Source organism: Mycteria americana, chromosome 10, assembly GCF_035582795.1.
Source record: "Mycteria americana isolate JAX WOST 10 ecotype Jacksonville Zoo and Gardens chromosome 10, USCA_MyAme_1.0, whole genome shotgun sequence".
In the NCBI taxonomy this organism is placed as follows: Eukaryota; Metazoa; Chordata; class Aves; order Ciconiiformes; family Ciconiidae; genus Mycteria; species Mycteria americana.
In genome coordinates, this window is record NC_134374.1 from 12,328,810 (window position 1) to 12,343,882 (window position 15,073).

At 61.0% G+C, this 15,073-nt stretch overlaps 1 long non-coding RNA gene across 1 annotated transcript; it reads right to left on the reverse strand.

The window, feature by feature from the left end:
* Window positions 1-9,007: 9,007 nt before the first annotated feature.
* LOC142415045 (uncharacterized) lies at window positions 9,008-11,828 on the reverse strand. Its single transcript, XR_012777279.1, has 2 exons — window positions 10,591-11,828; window positions 9,008-9,559 (listed from the first exon to the last, which is right to left on the reverse strand). It is a non-coding gene; the product is annotated as an uncharacterized LOC142415045 (long non-coding RNA).
* Between the last annotated feature and the right edge of the window lie 3,245 nt (window positions 11,829-15,073).

Below are 15,073 nucleotides of genomic sequence, written 5' to 3' on the forward strand. Positions count from 1 at the left end.
TAGGATCCCACCAGAGCTGCTCCTCCAGGAGGAGTTTCTCCAAGAGGAACGAGTCCCTGACAGCATCCCTCAGCCTCGGCTACAGCTCGGAGCCTTAACGCTGCATCTCTCTGCGCTCCCGCGAGCCCCTCTTCTTCTCCACATCGCTCTCAGCTCCGTCTGTAAAGGCTCAGAAAGGATCTGAGTTGCCCGGTTCCCGGCGACTGCCAGCCGGCTGTGAGCACCTGACTCCTAAAAGCACGTGTGATGTCCTCCCTTTCTCCCAGCCCAAATCTATCACTCCCACCTTGAGGTGCCGGTGATTCAGGCTTCCCTCCGCTGGCTCACAGCATCCCTAGCGCAGCCTGCGTCGTGCTCAGCCAGCGCTGCTTTATTCCTCACCCGCTGCCGAGGGAGGGCCAAAAAGGCATGAATGCAGAGATACCGAGACAAGTGGGAGGGTGGGAAGCGGAGGGAGAATAGCAGCCTCCTGGTGAGTTATTGACCGCAGCATCTCTGAAGAGGAGGGCTGGGAACCCGAACGCATTTGCAAAGCAGAAAAAGTTTAGAGCCACTCCCAGAGGAAGGGTCTGGGACAGAGCCTCCGGCAGGTTTTCGGAGGGTTTTTGGCTGTTGGAAGAGGGATGTGGTCCCCCGCGCAGCCATGATATGAGCCGTGTCAGAGGAAGGTGGGACGCTGCGTTAGATTTCGGATAATCTCTCCCCCCGCGGGGTCCGCGGGAGCGAGCGGCTGCCCCTGAACGGGGGCTTTAACGTCCCTCCCGCCGCGCTGCGACAGCTCACGCCGTGCCCCACCGCCGCTGCCTCTGCCCCTTCTCAGCCACTACCTGCAGCTGAGCCCCGCTCCTCTTAACTGGTCTTTTGAATCGGTTTCACTCCTCCTCCCAGTTTGAATCCGCCACCTTTTAACCCCTCGAACGCCCCGGGGGTCCTGTCCAAAGGGATGGGGAGAGGAAGCAGCTCCCAGGAGTCCCGTTCTCTGCCCTTATTTTAGAGGCCATCAGCACATCTCCTGCCCGGCACAGCTGATAGCAGCCAGATACGGGCACTGAGATGGCAGCAGCGCATCCCCGTGTTCCCAACTCCAGCCGAGCCCACCTGGCAAATCCCCAGCGCCTGTTGCGGATCTCTGCCTCGGGGGAACCCTCATCCCCGGCAATCCCCGCAGGTCGCCAGCGATTCCTCCCCGCTTTGCTCTTTCCACTCCCCCTGCGCATCCCCAACGCCACAAAAAAAGGTGGGCAGCTACTCGCTTTCCTTCCCCTCCTCAAAAAGTCTTTCTCTAGATACACACGCGTGTTCACAAAACCACAAGAGCTAAATCCGGAGCCTGAAGTACTTAGTTGCAATTTTAAAACAACCGGGAGAGCCCGGCACTGTTTTCCAGGCACGCTGTCAGGCCGCCTCCAAGCCTGACCACCTCTGGTCCTGCCTGTGCAGACAGCCGAACAATTAACCGCTGTGAATCAGTCCGGAAGTGGGCAGCGGAGAGGAGAATATCCCAGAGCAAGGCTGAAGATGTCTGATCTCTTCTGATGCTATTAGCCAAGCTTGGGCACAGGGGGAGGGCGAATTCATCTTCAGTTAAAGATGATGCGGGGAGGGGGGGAGAGAAAAAAAAGGAGAGGATAAAGAGAACATGCGATTCCCCTGATTAAATCAGCCAGAAACAATGAGGTGCTGGTGCCCTCTAATTTTTAGATTCACAGATTTTAGGGCCAGAAGGGACCGTGATGTTCATCTAGCCTGACAGTCTGTATTATGTAAAAGCCACTTGAAGCCAGACAGTGCCACTAGCTTTTCAGAAGCAACAGCAAGCGCTGGGGAACTTATTAAAAGACTGCGATTCTCCTAAGGTGGAGGGACGTGTGGCTCCCACCACAGGCTTTGGGAAGTAGGAGGCCAGGTGCATCCACCGGGCTCGAGCTGAACAGACGGCAGCGCTGGGGGAAAGAAAACATCATTTTCCTTCCATATCACGCAGCTCCTTCGCCCAGCAAAGAGGGATAAGCAAGCAAGAAAAAAAAAAAGCCACCCCTTCCTTGCATTTTCCTTGTGAACCTTCCCCAGTCCCTGGAGAGAAAACGCCCCACAGGGATCCTGGCCCTGAGATGTCTCTTGGCCGCTTTGGGGTAAAACCCCACCGTTTGCAGCGATGCAGCCTCGGAGCACCCAGAGCTGAGCCCGACCCGCCATGCGAGCCAGATCCTGAGCTCCTTACTCAGCCCGCAGCACCGCGGAGGTGTAGTCATTGACTGCAATGTGAGTTTTTCTCTGAAGATGGAGCCAGGCAGCATAAAACATCAATAAAGAGCTCAGGATGCGTCCCTTTAATGAGCTGAGATTGTAACACGCTGACGGAGCTTGCCAGAAGCTGCCCATTCTGTCAGGAGGAGTAGATCCTGCTGGAGAAGTGTTAAGTGGGTCCTGCTGACTCATTGATGCAGATGGCTCTGTCCCCACGCGGACGGCGGCGAGGCAGGAGGTGCCGTCTCGGGGGAGAGCATCCAGCGCCCGGGCTGAGCTGCTAACCCGGCACGGGAACCCAGCCGGAGGGTGAACAGAAAAGCAGATATACGGGGGTTTTTATTCTCCGCGTCCCCTCGTGTACAGCGAGCGCCAAGCGTTGGGCAAAGCTCGGGGCGTCCCGGTGCATCGACGGGCTCCCTGTGCTTCCGCGGCAGCTCTTCTTCTACAGAAAACATGTTTGTCCCCTACCCAAATCCACGTCACCCTCCCGGCAGAGAAACCAGAGCAAAGACGTGACTCAAGCAGCACGTGTGGCTTCAAATGTGCGACACAGAGAGGCCAACCCTGCGCCCCTCAGGAACCTGAGCCCGACGGTGCATCGGTCACAGAGGCGTTGGGGGGCCTGTCAACACAGGCGTTTCCTCGCTGGGAAATTGTTAACTCCATCTGCCAGCTCCCTGGAAGGACTGGCAGGTGCCTGGGCACGCGTTCTGCCTGCGGTACAGGCAGCCAGCTCCGGAGCTGGATCCCTCGCACCGTGTCAGCCAGCCGGCTGCGCGGGGTCCTTCCTTGGGCAGACGAAGGGCGCAGAGCTGAAGGCTTCTCCTTCCCGTTAGGAACAGGCTGTCTTTGGTGAGCCAAAGCTTGAGGCCTGTGTGGGGTGCCGTGGGTGGGAGATGTATATTTCCCCACCCAAACCCCATTGCTACACCCACCGGGGAATCAAGTACCAAAGGGTTTGCACCCTCCGGACCCTGAATGTCCCCAGAAAGCCCATGGAGCACCGGTCCCTCTTGCCAGGCCTGACCCTGCATCCGCAGGACACATGTTCTTCATCCAACCTGGGTCTGTATGGCACCTTCAGCCCCTGGCTTGATGGGGACGTGACGCTCCCACGACTGTCTCTTCTGTCCCCAAGCCCTCAGGGCCGTCTCTCTCCCTGGCTTCTATGCCCCACGCTCCCTGTGGTGCTTCTCCGCCACCCTGATCTTTCCTAGGAGCAGTCGCCACCCACCATTTCAAATCTTCTTCATGCTTTCCGGAGGTCCCAGGCTGAGCTCCACCACGGGTATCGGATATCCCTCCTGCAGATGCCCAGGTGTGCTCAGCTATCCGCAGACCAGCCGGTCCGTGCACCCAGCAGCAGATCTTCCACCTCTTCTTCAAGCCCAGGTACCCGACCCGAGCATCCTCCCTCGCCCGGGTACCACCCTTCCCACTCCCCACCGAGCCCTCTCATGCCCCACTGAGCAAAACTCATTCCCCAGGGACGGAGTCGGCAGGCGGGGGGGAGGCAGCTCCCCCCAATTTCTTTGCCTTCAGCACTTTGAGTTCCCGTTTCAATGTCACTTTAACTTGAGAGCGCGCGTGTGCAGGGGAGAAAGGCTTGGTATTAAATTGCCAATCTGGTCACATGTTGCCTGGGATTTGGTGGTAGCTAAGCAGCACCACCCCCGCATTCACTTTTTTGGCTGGTGACTCCTCTGCTCGGCGTAAGGCAGAGCCGGGAAGAATAGGAGAAACCGGAGGGGGAAGGAAAAAAAAATAAAAAATAAAAAATAAGGCGAGTCATTGTGAATGTCAGGAGCTCCTCGGCTGCGGGTGTGACAGCGATCCTCCCCCTCCAAACTCGCTCCGGGTGAGAGCCAAAGAGAGAGGATTTCATTAGGATCTGGTAGCAGGCTATTTTCAGAGCTGACATCCTACCCACGGCTAAAAATAGCTGGTCCCCTCCACGCAAACCAGGGTTTCTTTTCTGTTAAACTTTAATAAACCTCAGCAAGGCTCAGACCTTGCTTTCTCCCCACACTTTGCTCCCCTGCTCGCTCCACTCCCTTCCATCATCCCTTGCTTTCCCCCTTCGCCATCCCTCAGCTCCCGCTGCCCGGGTGTCCTCTCCCACCTGGTCCCGGCTTGCAGGGACCAGAGTGGAGATGTCACCGCGGCAGGGCTGGGGGAGCAGAGGGCTGGGGTCGCCTCCTGCCCAAAAGCAGCATCCCGCACACGGAGCCAGGGGCTCTGGCAGGCCAAGCAGGCAGCGAGGGCTTAAGACCCCCAAAGCTGCTGCCAGGCGCGGGCAGGGAGCCTCAAGCATCCCTCCGGAGCCCAGCCCCGCTCCTGGATGCTCGTCGGAGCGCCCCGAGAGGAGGGACCACCCAGCGCACCCCAAAAGCGCAGCTGGAGCGGGGCAGAGCCAGCCCAGCTGCAGCCCCAGGGCGTCATCTCCACCAAAGGAAGATGCTCTGCTTCGGTGCCCGACGGGGAACCCCGGGCACGCGGCCGGGCCGGACTCAGAGGGGTCACAGCACGAAGCTGTCCCACCTGTAGAGGCCGGCTCCAGCACTCGGCCGCAGTCACCTCTAAGAGGGCTCTCCTAAAAACACCGCCTAGCCTAAAAACCGTGTCCCTCCCCTGGGCCGTTGGAGCCACTGGCCCTCCTCTCCGAGGGGCTGCTCACAATTCCCTCCCTTCATTAGCACGGCCACCTCAGAGGTATTTATAGCCAGCGCACCTACCCCCTCCTCCCGGCTTTTTTACAGACAACACAAATTTAACTCCTTCCCATGCTCCCCTTGACTCCAGCCCAGCCTGGCAGCCCGAAATCCCATGGCTTGGAATAACCAGCCTCTGCAGAGACCTTCCGTGCTCGGTGCATGCAGCCTCCCTGTCCCAGCCCCAAATCTTCCACCTCTCTCCAGTCCCAGCAGAGCCTCAGCAGAGGCTGCAGCCGGTCTGGGCTCTGCTGCTCTTAGGATGGAGCGGAGGTTCATCGAGAGATGCCTCCTCGGCTCACCCCAGCTGCCCAAAACAGCGGGGAATGGATCCGTCCCTGCCAGCTCGGAGCATCCCTTGCTCTGCAGCCCCAGGCAGCCTTCCACCCGGCACCCGAGGCGCGCGGGCAGAGCCGGCGGGGGACAGCCCGGCACACCATGGGGACACCCAGGATGACCGGGACCGGTCTCATCGGCTCAGCCCAGTGCCCGTCAGCACGATGGGCTCCGCTCGCCTTCTCCCTCCGCCCTGCGCTGGGCGTGCGCCGGCCCTTTGGAGGCCCTGGCCGCCGGCCAGCCAGCCATTTCCTGGTAATCTAATAGCTGCAGCAGATGAACTGAAAATGCATTTCCTGCCACCGTGCTGTAAAATTTTTATTAATGTAAGGAGAGAACGCAGCGCTGGCTCAACGCTGGCCGGGGCCGCAGCGGGACGGAGGGCAGCGGGAGCCTTGGTGGAGCAGCCGGGGCCGGGAGCGGTGGGGACGGCAGCAGTGCCCCGGTGATGCTGCGGGAAGGTGGAGGTACGGGGCCGCGTCCCCCGCCGGCGGCACTGCAGTACGGGGAAACTGAGGCACGGGCAAGGGAAGTGCCTCGGATGGAAGTAAAATCGGGCAGCAGCCCCCCAGCTGCCTCCCCGGGGCAAAGGGCCGCCACGGGTGGGTTTTGCAAGGTGGGCTCAGCCCACCCCGACGGCTCCCTCCGGCCGCTGGACAGCTGGGTCCTTGAAAGCCACCTGAGACGGGACCGCTGACGCCGCGGGTCCTTCTCCCTTGTGGTCCTCTCCCAGGGGCACCCGCCTCTGCGAGGATCCTGGCCAGCGAAGGCAGCAGGGAGGGGACGGAGGCAGGGTGAGAGGAGCCGGCATGCCCTGGCAGAGGGGCCCCGCCGTGGGAGACCCGCCACACATTCCCGCCTGCCCTCCACACGGCATCTCATCCACCTCCTGCCTCCCTTTGTGGCCCGGGCTGACCCTTCCCGGCCGGCGAAGGGACGTCCCAGTTAAAATCCTCCATTAAGGTGCTCTTGGGTAAGGAACAGCCTATAGCGACCGGTAGATAGTGACCTCCAGCTGCTGAGTTTGCCTGGGGAGGGAGCAGAAATGCTTGCCAGGGAGGAGCAAGGTGCTGGAGCGGGGACGCACGTGTCCTCGTGTCGCTCCTTCGGCAGCGGTCGCTGCGCCCACGTACGACCCACAGCCCTCAAGGGCTTTGCGAAGGACCCGCAGGGCCAGCAGCCAGCTCAGCATCCCCTCCGCACCCCCTTGGGCATCCCCTTCCCCGCTCGCCCCCAGCCCCAACAGCCCACCCGGACCGTGGCATCCGGTGGGTGACATCCCCGGGGCCCGGAGCTGGAGCCGTTCGCACAGCCCTTTTCCCACTCGGAGCCTGCTCCTTGCGCCAAGGCAGAGCTAAATTGGAAAAACACACACAATGACCTCTTGTGGAATGTAGTATGAATATTTGATAGGTCTAATGTAATCATATCCAATCGATACAGGCAGGAATATCTCCCTCCCCCCCCCCCCGCGCTCTCACTCTGCCCTGTCCCTTCCTCTCTTTTCCTCTCTCTCCCTCGCTCTCTCTTTCATTAATGCATTCTCCACTTTACATTATTTATTAACTTCCTTCCTTTTTTTTATTTAGAAAAAATAAATTAAATAACAGTGGTTATCTGGAGGCTTGGACCCTCCTGCCTAAGTGCTTTTGGACCAGGCAAAAACTTTGCTGACCTTCTCTCACCTCCTTGCCTTCCTCTGGTGAGACAGAGAGGCTCTGCCCCACGGCTGTGACCCCCTGACACCCCACCCCTCGCTGCCCCCCAACGCAGCCCATCTCCCGCCTCCCCGCGGGCACCTGCTCTGTGGTGTGAGCCCCAAAAATCCCCTGGGCACCTCCACCCGTTGCACACGACAAAGCAGAAGATGCCCAAAGCCCGTAAGCAAGCCCCCGAGGTGCAGGCAACGCCTCGGAGGTTGAAGGTCTCCCGGTCCGGCCAGAAGGGTGGTCTGCTCCCACCTCCAGCATGGCAGGGCCAGAGGATTTCCCCTCCCACCCCCAAACCGAGCCCAGCCGGAGCCAGCGAAGCGGGGAGGGTGGTGGTCAGACCCACGGTGAGCTGATGCTCTGCTCCGGGCTCTCGCAAACCTGGCTCACCTGTCCCTCGCTGTGGTTCCCAGGAAAAGCATCCGCCAAGACAGGCTTCGGGTCCCCATCGGGAAGAGGGGGGTGACACCAGTGTCCCCCAGCTGCCCGCACCCCCCCAAAAAGCCACCTTGCAGCGGTGGCTGGAGCTTGTCCGGCTGCAGATGCCGGCCACTGGCACCTGGTGTGGCGGGACCCCCCATCAGGAGGAAGAGGGGGCTGAGCACGCAACGAGGAGGGGTCTTCTCTCACACTGGCACCAACCCCAACGCCGTGCCCCAGCTCTGCCCCGCAGAGCCGGTGATGGAGAGCAGCAGAGATGCTTAAAGCCCCTTAATGGGCTTGGAAAGGTGAGGAGGAGGTTGATGCTCCCTATACGGGGCTGGGGTCTCCTCCGGCTATTCCCAGGGCTTCCCAGAGCGGCCGGGCAGGGCCTGGCAGTCCAGGGATGCTCCCCAGGGATGCTGCTGGTCCGTACTGCCCTGCCAGCGTGGGGCCGAGCGCGGGGGCTCTCCTGGATGGGGACGACCATGCCGTCTGCCTTCCTGCCAAGTGCCCCTGACACCAAGACCCCCCCAGGGCCATTTATTAGGACAAAGAGACCCTGGGCCGGAGATCCGCATTCCTCCGCTCCGAGCCAGAGACCCGAGGGGCCGTGGAAGGGCTGGGGCAGGGCCAGGCTCGGCTGCGGGCAGTGGGAAAGTTGGGACGGACGGCGAAAGGGGCTGTGCAGCGGCCAAAGCGGTGGCCCCGGGGTGAAGGACATCCCTGGGGTGAAGGATGGGGGTGTGAGCAGAGGGGGTGAGCCCAGGGATGCCCCGAGGGGGACGGAGCGGAGCAGGGGGAGTTAGCAGGCAGCCCTCCACGCTCACGCCGCCTTCAGCGCAGGCAGAGCTGCCCTTGCTCCAAAATACGGCGACTGGCAAAGAGGGGCACCTGCACGCACCACCCGTCTTGTCCCCTGCCTCGGAGGCGGGTAGCATCGGGATGTCCCTTGCTCGGGGACCACATCCAGCAGTGCTGGCCACCTGGCAAGGACAGACCGCAGCGTTCTGTTGGGCAGTTTTGAGCTGGGGAGCCCTGCTGCAGGGCTGCGTCCCCTCCCGACGGCAGTGCTGCTCCCAGGTCCCAGCGGGGTGGGAGAGGAGGCACGGCCCGAAGCCCCGGCGCAAGGGACGGGGCACCGGGATGACGCTGGGGAGGCCGTGCAGGAGCCGTGGGGCAGACCTGGGGACACAGGACATGGGGCCTAGGGGGGCTCCGACCCTCAGCTTGGACACGCGGAGCCACCGAGGTCCTGGATTTAACGGGCTCGGTCTCCGCGTGGCTTCCACCTGACTCGTCCCGCTCACGCCCGGGGGAGGCTGATCTCCGCCCTCCCCAAATACCTGCTCTGGGGCAGGAAGAGCCCCCACCCCCAGCACAGGAGGGGAAGTTTTGGCTGTATAAAGGCTCACCTTTCCCTATAAAGGCTCACCTTTCCCTATCTCCATCGGGAGGCACGGGAAGGTGCAGATGCTGCCCCAACCCTGCACCAGCACCCTGGGTGTCTGTCCCTCCAGGGACACCCCATTTTCCCAGGGCGGGCGATGTAAGGCTGAAGATTTTCCTACGGGGGCAATGTGAGGCTGAAGGTTTTATTATTTTCCATGAGCGGAGGGTGGGAGAGCAGCCTGGGAGAGGACCTGCTGCTCCACAACGAATACACAGGCAATAAAGTTCAAAAAAGTCTTTGCCCACAGTGGTCGACTCCTCCCTTTCTGGAGGACACCGCCAAGCACCCGATCATGGAAATGAGGAAATTAAGTCGGTTCACAGTTCCTGACTCAGTTTACCCCTTGTGATAGGTGCAATGGCTTATTCTCGGTCTGCAATGATTTGGGAAGGATCCTTCCCGCTCCCACGCTATGGGAGATGTGGAAGACCCCAGGGCGCAGCCGGAGCAGGAGGTTGGCCGCTGCTCTCCAAGACGCCACGATCCAAAGCATCTTTGCCGGGGGTCATCACAGAGCAGGCTGGAAGGAGGGCGATGATCCAGCCTCAATGTTGGACGTAGCTTCTCCTCCGCTGCCAGTGTCCCTGGGCAGGTCAGAAGGACGTGTGGGATTTCAGCTGGGAACGGGCTTGAGAAAATCACTGGCTCCCTGGGGAAAGCACGTCCGCGTCCACCTGGGTCTGTTCGGAGAGAGCAAAGGGCCGTTCACCCCCAAAGCAGGGAGGGCTGAGGGCTTCCTGCTTCCCCACGGAAGGGTTTCCAGAAGGGTCCCACGGAGGAGCTGCACTTCCCCACCACTGGGTCTCACGAACCAGGGCTGCTCAGGGCACAGGGCAGGAAGAGCCACCCAAGTCTCCCAGAAAACGGGACACAGAGCTGGCGGGGACCTGGGGGACCGTGGCAGCTCTCCCCAGACGGCTCCCCCGTCACCCTCGCGCCCGGCTCGCAGACGCGCCAGCGCTGCCATCGCACGTCACCGCTGCCCGGCCCCGGCTTGCGCTCCCCTCGCTGCTGGGTTTTGCTGAACCAGGAAAATCGATAGCGGCTGTCTGCTGATGGCCAGCCCGGGGCGGGGGGCTCGGACGGAGGAGAGGCAGGGGCTGAGGTGAGGGAGGGAGACAGAGAAGGAGCAGGGGGACCCCGGGGGCTCAGGGAAAGGCAGCAGAGCCCCGGGGCAGGAGAAGGTTTGCAGGGAGGAGACCTGCAAGGATTCGTCTCCCACCCCCGAGGGTCTGGAGGATTCACCCTGCTGAGGCAGCCCCCTCCTGCCAGCCCCCCTGGCAGGGACCCGGCTGCCGTAGACGCACGGGAACCGACAGAGACTCCGCTTTAATGCGAATCACTTATTGACCCTGCAGAGCCGAGGGCGGAGGAAGATTGAAAGGAGGAAGCGTAGGGAAAGAGCTCCAATTAGCAGCATCAAAGCTATATATTATCCCCTGGAACGAGCGCCCGGGCCAGCAGGCAGCAAGCCAGCGCGGCGGCTGCTGCACCGCACGGTGCTGGGGGTCACCTGGCCTCGCACAGAGCCCGGGGACCCCCCCGAGCATCCCCACTTGCTCCCCAGGAAAGACCCCCGTGCCCACCACCCTCCTGCACAGCTCGGGGTGGACGCTTTGCCGAACGCACGGGGTCGGGAGAAGGGACCCAGAGCCGGGGAACCTGCCCCCACGGAAGAGGCAGGCGAGTGTGCCGAAAGATGGGCAGAGACCTTCCTCCTCAGCCCCTCGTGCTCTCCTCACCGGGCCCGGATGCCCGCAGCGGTGCTCTGCATCATCTGAGCGATCTCCTCCAACTTTCCCAAGGCACTGAGATGCTGGAAGAGATGAGGAAATTTGCTGGGAGCCCAGGGGAAAACTGCTCCATGGCAGACGAGCAAAAGGCAGAAGAGCTGCTGGGATGTGGGGCTCAAGGCAGGAGGTCTGGGAGCCGCTTGCGTTGCCTTGGCTGGGAGAAGTTCAAGTCTCCTGCATGAGGACATCGGCAGGAGCTGGGTGGTGGGGGGAGACACCCATAGCACCCAAAGGGTGGCTTCGGGGCCCCTCCACTGCTGCAAAGAAAAGACCACTGAGAGCGAATGCCCCATTTCTAACAGAGACAACCTCCTGTTGCCTTCTTGCTCCGGCATTTTCCACCACGCCTCTCCCTCCAGTACCTCCAGCATCTTCGTTTACCCTGCAAGGGCCCCAGGGACTCATCTCCTGAGCCCACCCAAATGTGTCTCCGACCCCAGCAATCCTGGCAGGGTCTCACCTCCCGCAGAGCCACCCCAACCAACATCCCTGGGCAGATGCTCTTCCCAGGAGAGCTTCAGAAGTTTCCAGAGCTGATCAAGCCCCCGTTGCACATTCCCCTTTCCCTTGAACTGTGTCCCTGCCCTCAACAGGGAGCAGGGAGCGAGAGGACCACAAAGCCTCCAGCTCCCCTACCCATCATATTCAATACCCCATAAATATTTGCCTCTTTCGGGCCACGTTGAGCACACATCCCAGCTTGGAGGAAGGAGAGACTTTCCAACCTAATGGCTTGTGTCAGGAGCCGCGGGATGAGCTCCCGACTGATCGCTCAGACCTGCGAGCACCCCCTCCTCCTCTGTCTGGGGTCTGTAACCACCTCAGACATCACTGGATGCCCGCGGTTGAGCGGGACCTGCCGGGATGAAGAGGGTGAAGGCCTGTGAGAAGAGCACAGCTCACACCCCAGCCCAGATCCTTTGCGGGTTCTCCCCCTCCATGGTCCCCAGCCAGGGCTGAATCGTGGGGTCCCAGCCGCACCGTGGGTCAGGGGCTCAGAAGATGACACCAGGGCAGGGTGGAGGGAACCTGGGTTGCAAGGAGATGCTCTCCTTGCAGACGTCCCACCAAGAAGGGTCCCGTGAGCTGGTGACAAAGGCGCTGGCAGGCAGGCGCTGCCTGCCCGAGGGGGAGCGGAGGCAGCGGAGGCAGCGGAGGCAGCGGAGGCAGCGAAGGCAGCGAAGGCAGCTGGCAGCACGCGGCCCCCAGGCCACGCTAATCGGAGAGAAACCATGACGTAAGGCCGGGGGAAGCGGGGTCCCGGCCTTTCCCAGGCTCTGCCGTGCTCCATGCTCCGGTTCCCTGCCAGTTTATTGGCCACTGGAGCACGACCAAGGGAACATCGGCCAGGACAGAACAAACAAACATCCGAGTTTGGGCTTCCTTCCTTCCTTCGAATAACCAACAAAAAAAAAAAAAAAAAAGAAGGGGGGCGTTTAAATTAAATTAAAAAAAAAAAAATACTGAAACAAGTCAAATAAATAAGCATTTGTGTTTCCATGGGGATGTGATGCATTCTTGGGAGTGGGAGCTTGGCCTTAGGGAGGAGTAACGCCGGAGCAGCAAAGCCAGTGGTACCACGAGCGGCCCCACGGGCAGCCCAGCGCTGCGCCCGAAGGGACCCGGCATGTGTCCCTTGGCTCCGATAGCCCTTGGACCAAGCGCTGCGCAGGCGGCCGCACACCGCAGTCAGGATCACAGCCGCATCAGGGGCTTTGCTGCAGGTTTCAGCTCGCTTTCTTAACACGGTTGCACGCTCCAGGTTCTCCTGCTGGGCTCTGCTCCCTCCTGAAATCACTGGCCAGCATCCCTGCAAGAGACAGATGTTTAGGGGTGACTTCAGTCCTAGTAAGCGTCATGAAAGGAGAGAGCCAGGAGGAGCAGAGAGGCTCAACCCCTTATTAGACACCAGAAAATCCCCCTGGACTCTCAGGTCCCGAGCACACAGCCACGTTTCACCAGTTCACAGCCTGTTTCGAGGGGAAGTCCTGGCGGGTAGAGGTTGTTTTGCTCTTTCTATTTCGCTACAACAGCCTGGCACCAGGGGTAGGGTAGGACCAGCCAGCAACTGGAGCTCCACTCCATGGACCCTCCTCTCCTTGAGCGTTCTTAAAGGTCCTCTGGATTGTCCTCTGATCTTGCTGTGCTGTGTCATCCATGATGGGTTTTGTTGGGTTGTGTTGAGTTGGGCCGGGTTGTATCATTCACGTTGGGTTGGGTTGCGTCATTCTCATTGGGTTGCGTCATTCTCATTGGGTTGCGTTACGTTGGATCATTCCTCTTGGGTTGGGTTGGGTTGGGTCATTCGTGTTGGGTTGGGCTGAGGTAGGCTGGGCTGCATCATTCAGGTTGGGTTGTGTTGAGTTGTGCTCTTTGGGTTGTATTGGGTTGAGCCGGGCTGGACGGCGACATTCAGGTTGGGCTGGATGCGCACCAAAATGAAACAGTTCCTACGCCCACACTGACATTTTTCAGAATTTTTGTCCTAAGAACCATTTCCAGGAATATCCCCTACCTGCTCGGCCGCCCTTTATTCTTGCTGCTCTTGTGGAAATTACCACATTTCCCGTAAAATGTGAATTCCCTGTCCTGACCTACGGAAATATCTCCCAATTTTTGCCAGCGCAGAAGCCACGTATAGAGAGAAACCTGCACGCGCCCCGCACGTCACAGAAAGCACCGCTTGACATCAGCGCCGGCAACGCGACCTCCAAGGAATCCCACGAGCGGGGAAGAGAAACTGATTCCTTGCACGACCCGTCAGAGGGGAACGAGCGAGCCCAACAGAGGATGCATCTGTAGGATGCGGAGTCACTTTCCTCCGCGCGTGGCGATGCGCCGCTGACCTCAGAGCCCCGCGGCGCTGGAGCTGCCGGCAGGGACTGGCAGGGCCTTTCCCAGGCGGAGGGCTAATTCTGTATCCTCCGGGCCGGATGCGGTATCTCGTCACCAGCACCCGTTAGAGAAGGGAAGAGCATTGTGTGGGCTGTTGCTTTTTTTAAAACCGTTTGTGACCCCGGGACTAGCATGCGAGTGAGAGCCGCTGCTGGAGGAAGGAGGGGAGAAGAGGGGAGGCAGAAAATTCCCAGATCCCAGCTCTCCCTGGGAAATCCCCAGAAAGCTCCCGGGCGCTTTCTTTCCCAGCGCACGAGATCCTACGTGCTGGGGCCAAGCAGCAGGTGCACGTCCGACGGGGCCGGGGCACCTGCGGGAGACGGCAGCCAGCAGCCAGCCAGCGCACCTCCGAGGGGGGCCGGGGCTGCGGCACTGCCTGCCCCCGCCCCACGAGACCCGGGGGGGTACGCGCCAGCAGCGCAGGCTCAGCTCTGCGGGGCACAAGAGGGACCGCAAACCCCGGTGAGCTCCAGAGACCACGCTCCACGCCCCGAAGGGTGGCTCGTCTAAGAAACAACCCCACGAGCCACGAACCATGGGAGGTCCTGATGCCGCTGCACTGCCCGTCCCAAACGCAGCCAGCAGAGAACCTCGGGGGGGGGGGGGGGATCATCCCTCCTCAGAGCCCCCCAGTCTCCCCCAGACCCCTGATAGCAGCCCTTCAGCCGATTCGCTATTTATTCGAATTTGCACACATCCACCGCTCGCATCAGGAACACGCCTGGATCCCGCAGACACCCAGGCGAGTCCCTGCTCGGCTCAGGGGCTGCGTCAGAGGGGCTGCGAGTGCCAGGGCACGGTGGGAGAGGCGCCGGGGCTTCCTGCCAGGACCACGGTGCGCGGGAGAAGGACCAAGGGACAGGCGACGGGCACTGCCCGAGCACGAGGAGCACGGGGCCAGCCATTGCCCGTGGCCACGCAGCCGCTGCCTCCTCCAGGGAGCCGGCACTGGGGCGTGCTTGCACCCCGGCAGCCCGGGAAGGGCCCGCGACAAATTCTCATGGAGGCCAAGATGCCTCTGCCGTGAGCTCACCGAGTGACTAACTTGTTTATCTCCCCTGGGAGCTGCACCGAGTTTTTGGGAAGCAGCAGATCCCCGCCAGCTCCTCTGCCTGTTCCAGGCGCCACCCCCACCCCTTTCCTGAAAAACACTCTCAGAAAACAGAAAGCTGCGGTGACACGCCACCACGTCCCCTCGCTGCGAAGGCAATCACGGCAAGCGGCTGTCCTGCCTCTTGCCAGACCAAGCGCACCCAGGAGCGCGATGGCAGGGAAACTGGAAGGACTCAAAAAGGCCTGAATTTTGGAAAACCGGGTGTGGAAGTTCAGGCACAGCACAGATACCATGCTGGGGAAACACGCTCGGTGCTTCGCTGGGGTGGTTTGTCTACGCAGGTACTGGGGCGGCAGAACCGAGACCTCATCCTGCCCCGTCTCCAGCACGAAACAGGGCGGCTGCCTGCCAGGGATGTGTCCCCTGTCCCAGAGCGACCCAGACACGCAGCA